Source organism: Nycticebus coucang, chromosome 2 (assembly GCF_027406575.1).
Source record: "Nycticebus coucang isolate mNycCou1 chromosome 2, mNycCou1.pri, whole genome shotgun sequence".
Classification (NCBI taxonomy): domain Eukaryota; kingdom Metazoa; phylum Chordata; class Mammalia; order Primates; family Lorisidae; genus Nycticebus; species Nycticebus coucang.
The window spans coordinates 82,465,678-82,481,358 of NC_069781.1; the positions used below are offsets into that span (position 1 = coordinate 82,465,678).

At 44.1% G+C, this 15,681-nt stretch overlaps 1 pseudogene; it reads left to right on the forward strand.

The window, feature by feature from the left end:
• Positions 1 to 4,066: 4,066 nt before the first annotated feature.
• Positions 4,067 to 4,743, forward strand: LOC128597436 (transmembrane protein 237-like; annotated as a pseudogene).
• The last annotated feature ends 10,938 nt before the right edge of the window (positions 4,744 to 15,681 follow it).

The following is a 15,681-nucleotide window of genomic DNA, read 5'->3' on the forward strand; positions in this document are numbered from 1 at the left end:
TAAGAGATGAAGTCTGGGCGGTGCCTGTGGCTCAACGGGGTAGGGCGCCTGTCCCATATGCCAGAGGTGGCGGGTTCAAGCCCAGCCCTGGCCAAAAACCACCAAAAAAATAAATAAATAAATAAGAGATGAAGTCTCGCTCTTGCTTAGGCTGGTCTTTAACTCCTCTGCTCAAGGGATCCTCCTGTCTCAGCTTCTCACAGTGCTAAGATTACAGGCAAGAGCCACAATGCTTAGCCTCCAAATCCAGCCATCATGCCTGGCCTCCAAGACCAGGTCTTAACAGAATGGCCGAACTTCAGAGATATTTGAAAGTCTAACCAAGGAAGTTATGTTATGCTAAGGTTGAAGACCTGTTAGAGGAACTAGGGACTCTGATATGTGGGATGGGACATCTGGGCTGACATCCCAAGGGGTTTGTTTTTATTTATTTATTTATTTTTGAGACAAAGTCTCACTTTGTCGTCCTCAGTAGAATGCCATGGTGTCATAACTCACAGCAACTTTAAACTCTTTTTTTTTTTTTTGTAGAGACAGAGTCTCACTTTTATGGCCCTCGGTAGAGTGCTGTGGCCTCACACAGCTCACAGCAACCTCCTCCAACTCCTGGGCTTAAGCAATTCTCTTGCCTCAGCCTCCCGAGTAGCTGGGACTACAGGCACCTGCCACAACACCCGGCTATTTTTTGGTTGCAGTTTGGCCGGGGCCGGGTTTGAACCTGCCACCCTCGGTATATGGGGCTGGCGCCTTACCGACTGAGCCACAGGCGTCACCCAGCAACTTTAAACTCTTAGGCTCAAGTGATTCTCTTGCCTCAGCCTCCCAAGCAGCTGAGACTACAGGTGCCTACCACAACACCTAGATATATTTAGAAATGGGGGTTTTTCTTTGGCTCAGGCTGGTCTTGAACCTGTGAGCTGAGGCAATCCACCTGCCTTGGCCTCCCAGAGTGCTAGAATTATAGGTGTGAGCCAACATGCCTGGCCACCAAAGGGTATTTTTTTTTTTTTTTTGCAGTTTGGCCGCAGCCAGATTTGAACCCGCCACCCTTGGTATATAGGGCCAGCACCCCACTCACTGAGCCACAGGCCTACCCACTCAAAGGGTTTTGATTCCTCAGATTTCTCTAATCTTCGGAGGCTACAGATGGGGTCATGTATCATTATTAAACCTAGCATTCCTGCCAGGCTTAGTGGCTCACAACTATAATCCTAGCACTCTGGGAGTCCAAGGCAGGTAGATCCCTTGAGCTCAGGATTTCAAGACCAGCCTGGGTAAGAGCAAGACCCCCATCTCTGCTGAAAATAGAAATACTAGCTGGGCATTGTGGTGGGTGCCTATAGTCCCAGCTACTTGGAAGGCTAAAGCAAGAGAATCGCTTGAGTGCAAGAGTTTAAGGTTGAGCTGTGACACCATGAGCACTCTGCCCCGGGTGACACAGTGAAATTCTGTCTCAAAAAAAAAAAAGGGGGCAGCGCCTGTGGCTCAGTGTGTAGGGTGCCAGCCCCATATACCAAGGGTGGCGGGTTTAATCCCAGCCCTGGCCAAACTGCAACAAAAAAATAGCTGAGCGTTGTGGCAGTTGCCTGTAGTCCCAGCTACTTGGGAGGCTGAAGCAATAGAATTGCCTAAGCCCAGGAGCTGGAGGTTGCTGTGAACTGTGTGATGCCATGGCACTCTACCGAGGGTGATAAAGTGAAACTCTGTCTCTACAAAGAAAAAAAAAGACCTAGCTCTCTCCTGTGTACGGGGCCCAGAGCTAAGGTTAGATCATGGGATAACCTGTGTCATAACAGGAACATGATGGATTTAAAAGGGAGGAAACACACTATATACTCAATTTGCTGTAAGTCCTAGCTTGCACGTACCATCAGGAGCCTGGAAATAAGCATGCAACTGAATTAGGAGGGTGCTGATCAAGGTCCCAGAACATAAAATTGGACAGGAAAGGGTGCTTTGGCCTAGGATCCCTCTCCTAAGATACAAATACTAGCAAAGAACACTAATAGGATGGCTCCTAGAAGCATCAAAAGCAATGATCCTTGTTGAACAAAGCTGAAATGTCAGAATTACATTGGCAGATGAAGAGATGAAAAGGCTCAAGGAATGGAATCTGTTGAAGTAAACATATAGTGTGTAAGACTGAAGACCCAGCTGAGGATCATGGTCCAGGGGAAGGCACAGAGCATGTCATTCACTGAGGCCAAAGACATGTGCTGGGGGTGGGGGCGGGTGCCAGTGTCACTGAAAAGTTCAGAGGTGAATCTCTTTCTGCAGACCAGGGCTAACAGTTGGAGTAGCTATCAGGAAACTTTTCCCACTGATAATAAGAGGGATTATAAGACCTCAGAACAGAGGTCAGTTGGTGGCATTTAACTTCAAGAAGCCAGAGGCCTGGAATCACTGACAAGGGCAGAGTGGCACCCAAGGGGGACTGACTTGCAGAATTATGAAGATGATTAATATGAAGCAACATCCCTAGGGACAAATTCGAAGGGCAGCTAACAAAAGGAAAAGATCAAAGATGACGACCCAGAGGCTGAGACCGTGGAGTGAAGCAGTTCCTAGTGTACATTGTGAATATTTAAAAAAAAAGAATTTTCAATCCCTTGCCTAATATTCTAACACAGATCTAGTCAAAGACATGGCCAAGACCCTGGGACAGACATCACAGCAAGGATTTCCAATGGTCCTCCCAGTTAGTCCCCTCCCCCAGGAGACCAATGACCACTTACTCATGTAATGGGGCATTGCTAAGGGGAAATAACCAGACATTCTGAGAATTATTGGATACAAGTTCTGAGCTGATATTGAAACTCAGAGACCTGACACATCGTCACAGTCCCCCTGCTAGAGTAGGGGCACGTGAGGGCCAGGTAATAAAGTCCTGGCCAGAGCTCACACTTGGTGGTCTTTCCACAATTGTGTAATTGAGATTAACGTGTTTTCTAATGGGTGCAACCCTCATCTAGGTCCTTAGTCTAATGAAAAACTAGATTAAGACTACTCAGACCATCACATGAGGAAAAAAACAGGGACATCTCTGAACCTAGCCAACAGTGAATTAGTAACAATATTGCTATTCTAAGATCTAGAGAATTTAGAAATGGTGGTCCCCATCACATCTCCATTAATTTGCCACTCTAGTACTTGCAGAGTGGATCTGTGAGAATGACTGTACACTAATGAAAACATAACCAAGAAGTAGATTAGTTACAGCTGCCAGGGCATATCTGATTTTTTTTTTTTTGAGTCAGAGTCTCACTGTATTACCCCCAGTAGAGTGCTGAGTGCCGTGGCGTCACACCTCACAGCAACCTATTACTCTTGGGCTTAGTGATTCTCTTGCCGCAGCCTCCCAAGTAGCTGGGACTATAGGCACCGGGCTATTTTTTTTTGTTGCAGTTGTCATTGTCGTTTAGTTGGCCTGGGCCAGGTTCAAACCTGCCAGCCTCAATGTATGTGGCTGGAACCGTAACCACTGTGCTACAGGCGCCAAGCCATATATCTGATAATTTTGGTAGAGAAGATTAACATGGCCTCAGGCACACAGAATACAGTCATTGATTTTGTAAATGTATTCTTTCTACCTCAATCAAGAAACCAGAAACTGTTGTAATTTGCCCATAATAGACAATAATAATTTGCAGCTTTTCCCTATAGTTATATCAACTCTTGACCTTCTGCCATAATATAGCCCAAAGAGATCTGGACCATCTAGACATCCCGTAGAACATCACATTGATCCATTACATTGATACATCACATTGATCCATTACATTGATAACATTGTGTTGGTTGCACCAGGAAAGCAAGAAGTGGCTAGCACTCTGGGCACCTTGGAAAGATACATGCATTCCAGAAGACAAGGAAAAAGCCCTGTGAAAAATCTAGAACTTGCTATATCTATAGAATTTCAAGGGCCTCAGGAGTAAGGGATATTCTGGGCTATCTCTCCAACATAAAATCTTAATTTTTGTGGTGTTACGCCTACACATGGCCAGGCCAGGCAGGGTGCGGTGCCTTGCGCCAGGGCAGGTGGCCACCGGGACGGCAGTAAGACAGAATGGGAAAGAAGCAAGTGCGTCCTCCATGAACCCTTCCACCTGTGCCAAGTTCTGTTCAAGATGACATTCCACTTAGTCGTCCTAAGAAAAAGAAGCCCAGAACAAAAAACACACTAGCTCATGCTTCTTTGGAAGGCCTTGCTCAGACTGCTGTTCGTAGGCCATCTGAGGGCAGTGAGCCACCAGACGAAGGACTCCAAGAGCATCTAGATGCTCCTGTTCAAAGGAGACAGAAGATGACAAGGCTGCCTCCTGAATTGGAGACTTCTGTCACCCAAAGGAAGATTTCTAGTCCAACTTTATTACGAAATGAAAATGGTATTGATATGGAGCCAGCTGAGGAGGCAGTTACCCAAAGACCTCGAAGAAAGACAAAGAAAACCCAGCCAGCAGAATGACATTATGCCAATGAGCTCGGAGTAGAAGAGGAAGATATAATTACTGATGAGCAAAGTGCTCCAGAAGAACAGTCTGTATTCACTGCACCCGCTGGCATTAGCCAGCCTATAGGCAAGTATTTGTGGAAAAAAGCCGGAGATTCCAGGCTGCTGATCGTTCAGAGTTGATAAAGACCACAGAAAACATAGATGTGTCAATGGCCATGAAGCCTTCTTGGACCACAAGGGATGTGGCACTTTCAGTGCACCGGGCCTTCAGAGTTAATGTTCTTTTCTGATGTGGAAGAATATCCTGATAAAGATAAAGGAATCAAAGCCTTGTCATAATACCAACTCACCTTCAGAGGAATAATGATCTACTATTTTTCCCATTTTTGTTTCAAATGTATTTTTGTAAGGTGTGTATATGTGTATTTGTAATAGACTTTTTTGATTACATAATACTGAAACATTTCTCAAGATTATGAGAAATGTTAAAATTGTATATGCAATTTGTACCTAAACACTAATTTCTATAGCATTAACATCTCAATGACAAAAGAGATAATAAGCTGGAAACTACCAGGTGAAAGTGTTTGTTTCTTTTCTCGTCAAAGTGTCTAATTGTAAAGAAAAAAAAGTGTTTATTTCATTCTTTTCTCATATTAGTTGTATTTATAATCAGTTTCTTTTTTTTTTTTTGTAGAGACAGAGTCTCACTTTATGGCCCTCGGTAGAGTGCCGGGGCCTCACACAGCTCACAGCAACCTCCAACTCCTGGGCTTAGGCGATTCTCCTGCCTCAGCCTCCCGAGTAGCTGGGACTACAGGCGCCCGCCACAACGCCCGGCTATTTTTTGGTTGCAGTTTGGCCGGGGCCGGGTTTGAACCCACCACCCTCGGCATATGGGGCCGGCGCCCTACCAACTGAGCCACAGGCGCCGCCCTATAATCAGTTTCTTAAAAAGCACTAATTCAGAAAAAGCCATAACTTTAGTGTTATAAAATGTATTAAGTTTAAACATGAATTTAGGGGGAATAAAGTAGAAGTGAAAAAAGCCTACATTATTTATTTTTTATGTCTCCTTACTGAATAAATTAAAATATGAAATTTGTCTTTTCTAAAACAGTGATTTGTGTATCATGTAATAAATGTAATTTAGCATTAAAAATGCTTTATATCATGGCTAATAAAAAGGAAATGTATCTTTAAAAAATATATATATTAATTTTTGCATCTTTTTTTCTTTTGTAGAGACAGTTTCACTTTACCGCCCTCAGTAGAGTGCCACGGCATCACACAGCTCTCAGCAACCTCCAACTCCTGGGTTTAGGCGATTCTCTTGCCTCAGCCTCCCAAGTAGCTGGGACTACAAGCGCCCACCACAATGCCTGGCTATTTTTTTGTTACAGTTTGGCCGGGGCTGGGTTTGAACCCACCACCCTCGGTATATGGGGCTGGTGCCCTACCCACTGAGCCACAGGCGCCACCCTAATTTTTGCATCTTGAGCTGGACACAGTGGTTCATGCTTGTAATCCTAGCATTCTGGGAGGTTGAGGCAGTTAGATTGATTGCTTGAGCTCAGGAGTTTGAGACTAGCCTGACCAAAGGCGAGATTACATCTCTACTGAAAGTAGAAAAACGAGCCAGGCATGGTGGCAGGGGCCTGTAGTCCTAGCTACTTGAGAGACTGAAGCAAGAGGATCTCTTGAGACCAAGAGTTTGAGGTTGCCACGAGCTACAATGCCAGGGTACTCTACTGAGGGCAACAGAGTAAGACTCTGTCTCAAAAAAATAAAAAAATTAGAGCATCTTGCATCTCTTACTATGAAAAAAGAAGCACAATGCCTGCTGGGCCTCTTCAGGTTCTGAAAGCAACCCCTTCCACACCTAGAGGCATGGGTTTGGCCCATATACAGGATGTCAGAAAAGGCTACCAGCTTCCAGTGGGGCCAGAGGAGAAAAATCTCTGCATGGAGCCAGAGCTGTGGTGCAGACAGCCCTGCCACCACAGGGCCTGTCAGAGCCTTTTGGGCCAGGGATACACCAGGAGGTTACAGCAAGCCACAAAGGGGAATTCCAGCACAGGCCGTGCTCTTAGTATGCTCTGAACTGGCCCTGTAGCCGTGGTCAGCAGGTTGTTGCAACACTCTCTCAGGAAGACAGCTTCCAGACAGCACAACACCTGACGGGATCACGTTCCTGGGCCCAGTCCCACAACTCCTTTAATATAAAGTGAGTCCCTGGACTGATGCAAAGGTACGTGGGATCCCATGGCAGTGAACTAAACACTTTGTAAGTTCTTATAAAGTGGTTCTGCCTGGTGCAGTGGCTCACGCCTATAATCCTAACACTCTGGGAGGCCGAGGTAGGCAGATCACCTAAGCTAGAGTAAGACCCCATCTCTAAAAATAGCCCAGGTGTTGTGGGGCGTGCCTGTAATCTCAGCTACTCCAGAGGCTGAGGCAAGAGAATCACTTGAGCCCAGGAGCCTTAGGTTGCTGTGAGTTAGGACGCCACAGCATTCTACCAGGGGCGAAAAAGTGAGACTCTGTCTCAAAAAAATAAAAATAATAAAATAAGTAAATAAAGTGGTTCTGCTTGAGGCCCAGAATTCAAGAAAACACAAACTCATATCCAAGATATGTGTCTAATTCTGAGAATGAGCTACTGACCCTCCCGGGATGAAAGGGGTCCACTGTAGTCTCTGTTGCTGGTAGTCAGACATTCGGCAGCAGCGGTCTTGGCAAGCGGGAACCCACAATGCCGTTCCCTGTGTGACCTCCGTCCTTGCTAACATGGCCACTTAATTCAAGTGAACATCACATCAACCCTGGGGTGGCCAATGACAGAGTCTGGCTGTCAGTCAACTGGCCAGGTCATTTCGTCTACTTAGTTTTCAGAGCCTCTTCTGTGGGTGCTCTTTGGTGGATGGGAACATTTGACACACTTGGCCAGGCGTGGTGGCTCACGTTTGTAATCCTAGCATTCTGGAAGGCTGAGGTGGGTAGATCATTTGAACTCCTAAGTTCAAGATCAGCCTGAGAAAGAGTGAGAGCCCTTCTCTACTAAAAATGAAAAACTGAGGCAAGAGGATTGCTTGATCCTGAGAGCTTGAGGTTGCTGTGAGCGATGATGCCACAGCACTCTACCCAGGGCAACAAGGTGAGACGTTGTCTCAAAATTTAAAAAACAAAAATTGACATACTTAATGAGCATTCCTGTATGTCTATCCATGTGCCTCTTTTCCAGAACTCTGATCTTTTTACTTCCAGGCCCCTGAACAATGAGCCAGGCCATGTCCTTGCTCATGAGTTTGTATATATTCTAGCCTCAAACAACTTCTCCTTCCATATAAGGTTGATAACCAAACGAATCACTCAAAGTTCTACTCAGTGGGAGGATTTTTGCTGCCATTGTTCTCAAAGCCACTTGAGTAAACTGGAGAGAAACTACCATCCATTTCCAGCTTTTACTCACATGCAAGTGGACCCATATGCAAAGCAAGTTCACACCTTTTTCCTTCCTTGGGTTGGCTTTGCAGAATCCCCCATATAGCCGTGGGCACGGGCTGGGGTGCGGACTCAGGAGCACAGTGGTAGGTGCCTTGGGGTCTGGGCTACTGCTCTTGTAACTTGCTTGTGCCCTCTGGTGCTGCTTAATCATGGATAAAGCACCTTCATTTTAAGAGGAGCTGCCCACTGGGCACTCCCTTATCTTATGATTTAGGTAATCTGCCCCAGTGCCGGATGAGAAGTTTCACTGCCTGGTGACTTGGTAAACACTGACAGGCTTTCTGTCTCCACCAGAGCCCTGTACTCTGGCAGGAATAGTTTTTCCAAAGGTAAGTGATCCTCTGCTGGAGATGGCATAGGCATATTTTTTAATATATATTAAAAAATATTATATATAACTTATTAATATATATATTAATTATTAATATTATATATAACTTATATTAATATATAATATTATATATAACTATATATAATAATATATATTAAAAAATATATATATTAATTTTTGCATCTTTTTTTCTTTTGTAGAGACAGTTTCACTTTACTGCCCTCAGTAGAGTGCCACGGCATCACACAGCTCTCAGCAACCTCCAACTCCTGGGTTTAGGCGATTCTTTTGCCTCAGCCTCCCACGTAGCTGGGACTACAAGCGCCCACCACAACGCCTGGCTATTTTTTTGTTACAGTTTGGCCGGGGCCGGGTTGGTCCCAATTCCCAAGGCCCTGAATTGTGATTGTCTCCCTAGGGCTTACCACAAAATCCATACAGCATCCTGCACCACCAGTGAATCTGCAGGATCATCTGACCCGAGTGACAGGGTGTGGACCTGCTGCAGGGCCCTTCTCTGCACTAGGCCCCACAGAAACCTGGCAGTCTTAAATGTCACAAGTATATGAGCCAGAACTTATCAAGATATACATATAGCTTCAAGCTTTCATCTACTTTTGGCAAACATAATGATGAAAGTGGTTAAAAGCCAAATAACCCAGCTGACACACATCAACTTCCATGTACGATCCTAGCTCGGGTGAGTAAAAACTAGAGAACACAAGCCCCAGACGTAGCCAGGACCACTTTTCCTGAGACATGCAAAAGTCAATCAAACTTTCCAGCTGATCAGCCAGGTGTGAGAGTTCTATGCTGAAGAGAGGAAAGTATATCCTGTTGTCTTCATGTCTGGACTCAAATGGGCACTTGTCAGATAACAACACATTGATTTACTTTAAGCACAGGAAGTGGGTAAGGCAAATTTTCTCAAAGGCTCAGAATAGGACTGTGCTCCTCGCCCTCCCCACACTCTTCTGAAAGTACAGCTAGCTGACATGCACCAAGTTTTCATTGACTCAAGCCTGCAGACGGTCTAAACAATAAAACAAGATCTTAATTGTCCCCGTGTAAATACAAGCTCTGCAGTTATTTGTGGTTATTTTAAGGAAATCCACTTAAAATAATGTTCAGAAACGTTCAGGCTTGGCTAATTCTATTTTTCTGTTTCATGTCCTTATCCGTATGACTCAAATTTACCATGTTATCACAAGGTAAGTAGTATTGCTAGCTATCATTTATTAGTATTTATTATTATCTATTACTATAAGATAATGACACTTAATACTTACAAGACACCCTACCTATAATCCTGACCCTAAGGATACACCGTAGTCTTGACCTGCACTAGTGAAGAGCCTCGGGCAGTGCTCCGGGCTCACTGCCCCATTTCAGCTATGCTGATAAAGCTAATAAAGCCTTTTGCAACTGCGTGGGAGCTGACCTGACACCTAGTCTTTTCCATTCTGCTTTCTCCGTCTATGAGGAATTCTGCTTTCTCCTCCTATGTCTTTCCTTGTACCTGGAAAAAAATATTAGCAAATGGACAAGATGGATGGGTGAAGTCCTGAAGTAACCAGGCACAAGCTTCTGAGAGCCCTCTCTCAGTACAGCCCCACAGAACATGCTTACTTCCTTCAGCAACAAGTTGTGACAACACGTATGAATTATTGTCTACTCAAGGAAGCTTACTAGGTCCTCAGTGCCTGGGATATTTTCTGGGGTTGGTTATATAAGTATTCTCTGGCCGACGCAGACTAAAATTCCAGTCTACCAGAAAGAAAGCAGGTGTTCAGTATAAACCCTATTGTTTGCACCAGCAGTTTAGACACAGTGAATGATTTGCCTTATCAGAGAACGGTGGGAGCCTTCCTAAAATCTAAGTTACCAAATGCCAGCCAAGGAACAACCTTGCAAACAAAACTTCCAAAGGACAATGATCTCTAGACTATTATTTCTTTTTTTTTTTTTTCCAGTTTTTGGCCAGGGCTGGATTTGAACCTGTCACCTCCGGTATGCTCCTTTGAGCCACAGGCACAGCCCATAGACTACTATTTCTTCCTATGCTCTGTCTTTTACACCTTTTCATGCACACAGTATTATTATACTTTAAAAAAATTGGGGGGCCGGGTGCGGTGGCTCACGTGTGTAATCCTAGCATGCCGAGAGGCCAAGGTGGGTGGATTGCCTGAGCTCAAGAGTTCAAGACCATCCTGAACAAGAATGAGATCTCATCTCTACTAAAAATAGAAAAATTAGCTGTTACCACATGAAAAGGGTCCCGCTGCTTGTCACTGTTAGCCAATATGCAGAGGCCGAGATAGGTCCACCAAACTTTGTCAGAAAGCCAGCGATTCTGGAGAACAGTGAGAGTAGTCCGTCCAAGACTGTTCTGTTCTAACATTTCTAAAATCACAGTTTTAAACATAAAAGTTAAAAGCAGGGTGACGCCTGTGGCTCAACAGAGTAGGGCACCGGTCCCATATGCCAGAGGTGGCAGGTTCAAACCCAGCCCTGGCCAAAAACTGCAAATAAATAAATAAATAAAAATTAAAAGCAAAAACCATACTAAACTTTATCTTAAACAATAATAGGCAGAACCCATGACTCATAGTAAACAATAATCAGTACAACTCATGTCCCAAATGTCAACTTAAAAGTTAACTTCCTAAATCATCTACTTAAACTACCCAAGATAAACATCTTTAGGGTGGGAGCTAATTTTACTAAACAGTAAGAGCGGGGGACAGGGGGTGAAGGTCAGGCAGGACCTAAACAGACCAGACCAGCTGTGTCATGTCTGCCCCAGCCTGGCAGACTCCATCTTCTTCTCACCATATGTGCTTTCATAGCCAGGCATTGTGGCAGGTGCCTATAGTACCGGCCACTTGGAAGGCTGAGGCAAGAGGATTGTGTGAGCCCAAGAGTTTGAGGTTGCTGTGAGCTGTGACACCATGGCACTCTACCCAGGGTGACAGAAAAAAAAATCATGGTGTGGCGCCTATGGCTCAGTGGGTAGGGCGCCAGCCCCATATACCAATGGTGGCGGGCTTGAACCCAGCCCTGGCCAGCTAAAACAGCAGTGGCAACTGCAACAAAAATAGCTGGGTATTGGGCGGCGCCTGTGGCTCAGTCGGTAAAGCGCCGGCCCCATATACCGAGGGTGGTGGGTTCAAACCCGGCCCCGGCCAAACTGCAACCAAAAAATAGCCGGGCGTTGTGGCGGGCGCCTGTAGTCCCAGCGACTCGGGAGGCTGAGGCAAGAGAATCGCTTAAGCCCAGGAGTTAGAGGTTGCTGTGAGCTGTGTGAGGCCACGGCACTCTACCGAGGGCCATAGAGTGAGACTCTGTCTCTACAAAAAAAAAAAAAAAAAAAAATAGCTGGGTATTGTGGCAGGCGCCTGTAGTCCCAGCTACTTGGGAGGCTGAGGCAACAGAATATCTTAAGCCCAAGAGTTGGAGGTTGCTGTGAGCTGCGATGCCATGGCACTCTACCAAGGGCAACAGAGTGAGACTCTGTCTCAAAAAAAAAAAGGGTGGCACCTGTGGCTCAAGGAGTAGGGCACCAGTCCCATATACTGAGGGTGGCAGGTTCGAACCCAGCCTCTGCCAAAAACTGCAACAACAACAACAAAAAATCATGACTTGGCTCCTGTAGCATAGTGGTTATGGTGTTGGCCCCAAGCACCAAGGTTGGTGGGTTTGAACCCAGCCCCAGCCAGCTAAGCAAATATGACAACTGTAATAGAAAAATAGCTGGGTGTTGAGGCAGGCACCTGTAGTCCTAGCTACTTGGGAAGTGAGGCAAGACAACTGCTTAAGACCAAGCGTTTGAGGTTGCCGTGGGCTGTGATACCACAGCACTCTACCAAGGGTGACATAGTGAGACTCTGTCTCAAAAAAAAAAAATCATATTTTTAAAGTTTATATTTTCTATTCTATTCTTTTTATTTTATATATCATTTAAAATATTTATATTATTTTATATTTATATATTATCTTTTCATAATAGATTAAAACTGAAGCAAAAATAGGTAAATGTCTTTGCTTACGACCATAAAGCCAGTATTTGAACCAAAGCATGTCTGCTTCCGAAGTCCACATGAAGCTCACCACTTGGTAATATCTCAACTCTTTCTATCAAGATTAGTTGACATATATACAGATATTCTACAGATAAGTTTTTTCACTGATAATTACAGCTGCCACACATCTTCAGATAGAAGAAAAGTATCAAGTTTTAACATTTCTCATCTCTAAAGATTTATGAAGGAACAGCAAGGAAGTTCAACTATGTAGTTTTGATCATTAGTTTCTTTGTGTAATTGTTTGTTTGATTTTTGACCTGTGGTGTGAAATAAGTCCCAAAATAGACACTCAAAAGTAAGTCCCTAAATTGGGTCTCTTTTACTATTTTTCAGAAAGCTTCTCTTTACTACTTTCCAGCAGAGAAAAACAAGAGAAGAGTAATCTACCAAAGCTTCTGCACAATAGGCAACCCTTCCTCCTCCTAGCTCTTCATAGGGAGAAAAGTGAAGATTCTTCCTCTGAATCCCAGCCTGCTAAGTGTCAACAGAACAAGCAGCTATTTCTACTTCAGTAACTTCACATGGGAAAAGTCCCTGATGTGGCTGTCAGGACAAAATGAATGATAACATTTATTTGTGAGCCTTTTAGACATGAAAACAAGGTCACCCATGAAAAATATCTACTGGCCCTCTTCATTGTATTAAACACAAACAAAAAAAAGATAAACATGTTGTCTAAAAAGAAATCAGTAAGTCACTGTACTCTCACCCACTTTCGTGGGCCAAATTATTATTATTATTATTTTGAGACAGAGTCTCACTTTGTCGCCCTTGGTAGAGTGCCATGATATCACAGCTCACAGCAACCTCAAACTCCTGGGCTTAAGCAATTCTCTTGCCTCAGCCTCCCAAGTAGCTGGGACTACAGGCATCTGCCACAACACCTGGCTATTTTGTTGTTGTTCTTGTCATTGTTGTTTAGCTGGCCCGGGCTGGGTTTGAACCCACCTGCCTCAGTGTACGTGGCTGGCGCTAACTACTGAGATACAGGCACCAATCCCTGTGGGGCAAATTCCTTGCCTTTGATTTGTTCAGCAGAAGAAGATCCTCTCATAGGGTATTATTCCTGTACTAGCACAACAAATACCTTGATCAACTATCCAATACTAATAAAATTAAGGCCCATTTATAATTCAGTTGTTTTCCTTTTTTTTAATTTTTATTTTTAAATTTTAAAAGGATAGGCCAGATGCAGTGGCTCATGCCTATAATGCTAGCACTCTGGGAACCCAGGTGGGAAGATCCCTTGAGCTCAGGAGCTCGAGACCAGCCTGAGTGCCAGGCAAGGTAGCTCATGCCTATAATCCCAGCACTCTGGGAGACTGAAGCAGGTGAATTGCCTGAACTCATGAGTTCAAGACCAGCCAGGTGCTATGGCAGTCACCTGTAGTCCCAGCTACTCAGGAGACTGAGACAAGAGAATCACTTGAGCCCAAGAGTCTGAGGTTGCTGTGAGCTATAAATCTACAGCACTCTGCCAACTGTGACAAAGTGAGACTCTGTCTCAAAAAAAAAAAAAAAGACCAGCTTGAGTATAAGAGTGAGACTCTATCTCTAATAAAAATAGAAAAATTAGCTGGGTAGTGTGGTGGATGCCTACAGTCCCAGCTACTTGGGAGGCTGAGGCAGAAGGATCACTTGAACTCAGGAGTTTGGGGTTGCTGTGAGCTCGGCTGATGCCAAGGCACGTTAGCCTGAGAGACAGAGTCAGACTCTGTCTCAACAAAAGAGAAGAAGAGGTGAATGATACAATGGACATAAAACTCTTAGCGTACTGCCTGGAGTATAATACAAGCTTAATACATCTTATTTATTTTTCATTATTATCGTAAGGACCGTTCAGTGATAACTGGCAATCCATTTTGAAAAGTCTATGCAATCCGTTAGAACAGAAATTCCTTGTTTTTCTTCTTTTCTGACCAGTAGCATTTGTGTAATGTTGGCATTGTTCTTTCCTATGGGGACCCAATATTGGGAAAGCCATGCAAAACTTAGGAGAGACCTTTGGTGCCAAATGTTGAGAGTATTGAGATCTGTTTAGGGCAGAACAATAGTTGAGCAGCAGAAGATGCCAAGAAACAGGAACATTGGGCACCAGTTGAGACCCTAGAGATAACTTTGCAAGTAGGATGGAAGCTGCATTTGCTGCAACTTTATTGTAATCTTTCCTGATAAACTTTTGCTTATCTGGCATGTTGGTTGCTATGGTGATGGGATGATGGGAAAAATTTTGTCAACAGATAGTTCTAATCCATTTAAACCTTACTGAAGTTCATCCCTTTGAGGTAAAACTGACAGCACAAAGCTAACTGACAAGAGACCAGTGAGCACCAGGAGTTTAGACTGGCCTCTGTAGTCTCCGAATTCCCTTGGGACTCATGAAGCCACAACTTCGGCCAAGTAATATGGTTTGGTGAGGACTGAGGACTGCTTATTCAAGGATCTAAATATAACTTTGCTTATTTAACAATCTAAGACATTATACTCTAAATCTGTAAAAAGAGCTTGCGATTTGAGTCACAAAAATTGAAAGTTCAAAGCTCGCCTCCATGGCTTAACATCTCTGTTGTTGGATATGTTAGTTTACCTCTAGAACCTTATAAAACATTACAATGGTGTCTGTTCTCACCACTCCAGGGCTGTTATGAGAATCAAATGGATTAACAAACATGGCCTTTTTTTTTGCACTTTTGGCCAGGGCCAGGCTTGAACCCACCCCCCCCAGTATATGGGGATGGTACCCTACTCCTTGAGCCACAGGCACCAACCTGGAAATGTTTTAAGAACTGTCACACATCATCCTTAAGAGATGTCAGCATTACCTAAATGACTGCCTCGGATTGAGACCCCATGCAACCTTCTTGGAGGAGCTGCTTTTTGTCTCCCAGAATGACTTTAATGAGCTGAACTAGACCATACTTCCCAACAATCCAACCAATCTAATAGACACCCCAAATAAGAACTTTGGAAAAGCTCTACATTCTACATAATTTTCTTTTAAACCTATTTACCTTCTTTCAAATTTCTCAGTAGGAAGTACCACACTTAAAGTAGAATTAGAGCCAGATGTAGAGGCATGCGCCTATAGTTCTAGCTACTCAGGAGGTAGCAGAGGGAGGATCACTTGAGCCCAGGAAGTCAAGGCCAGCCTGGGCAACATAGCAAGATTTCTATCTCTTAAAAAAAAAAAACAAAAAACTTTAAACTATGGAATTTGTAGACTCTACCTAACAAATGCAAACATTGTAACTTAATTATTTGTACCCTTACATTAATCTGAAGTTAAACCTTTAGATTTGAAATGG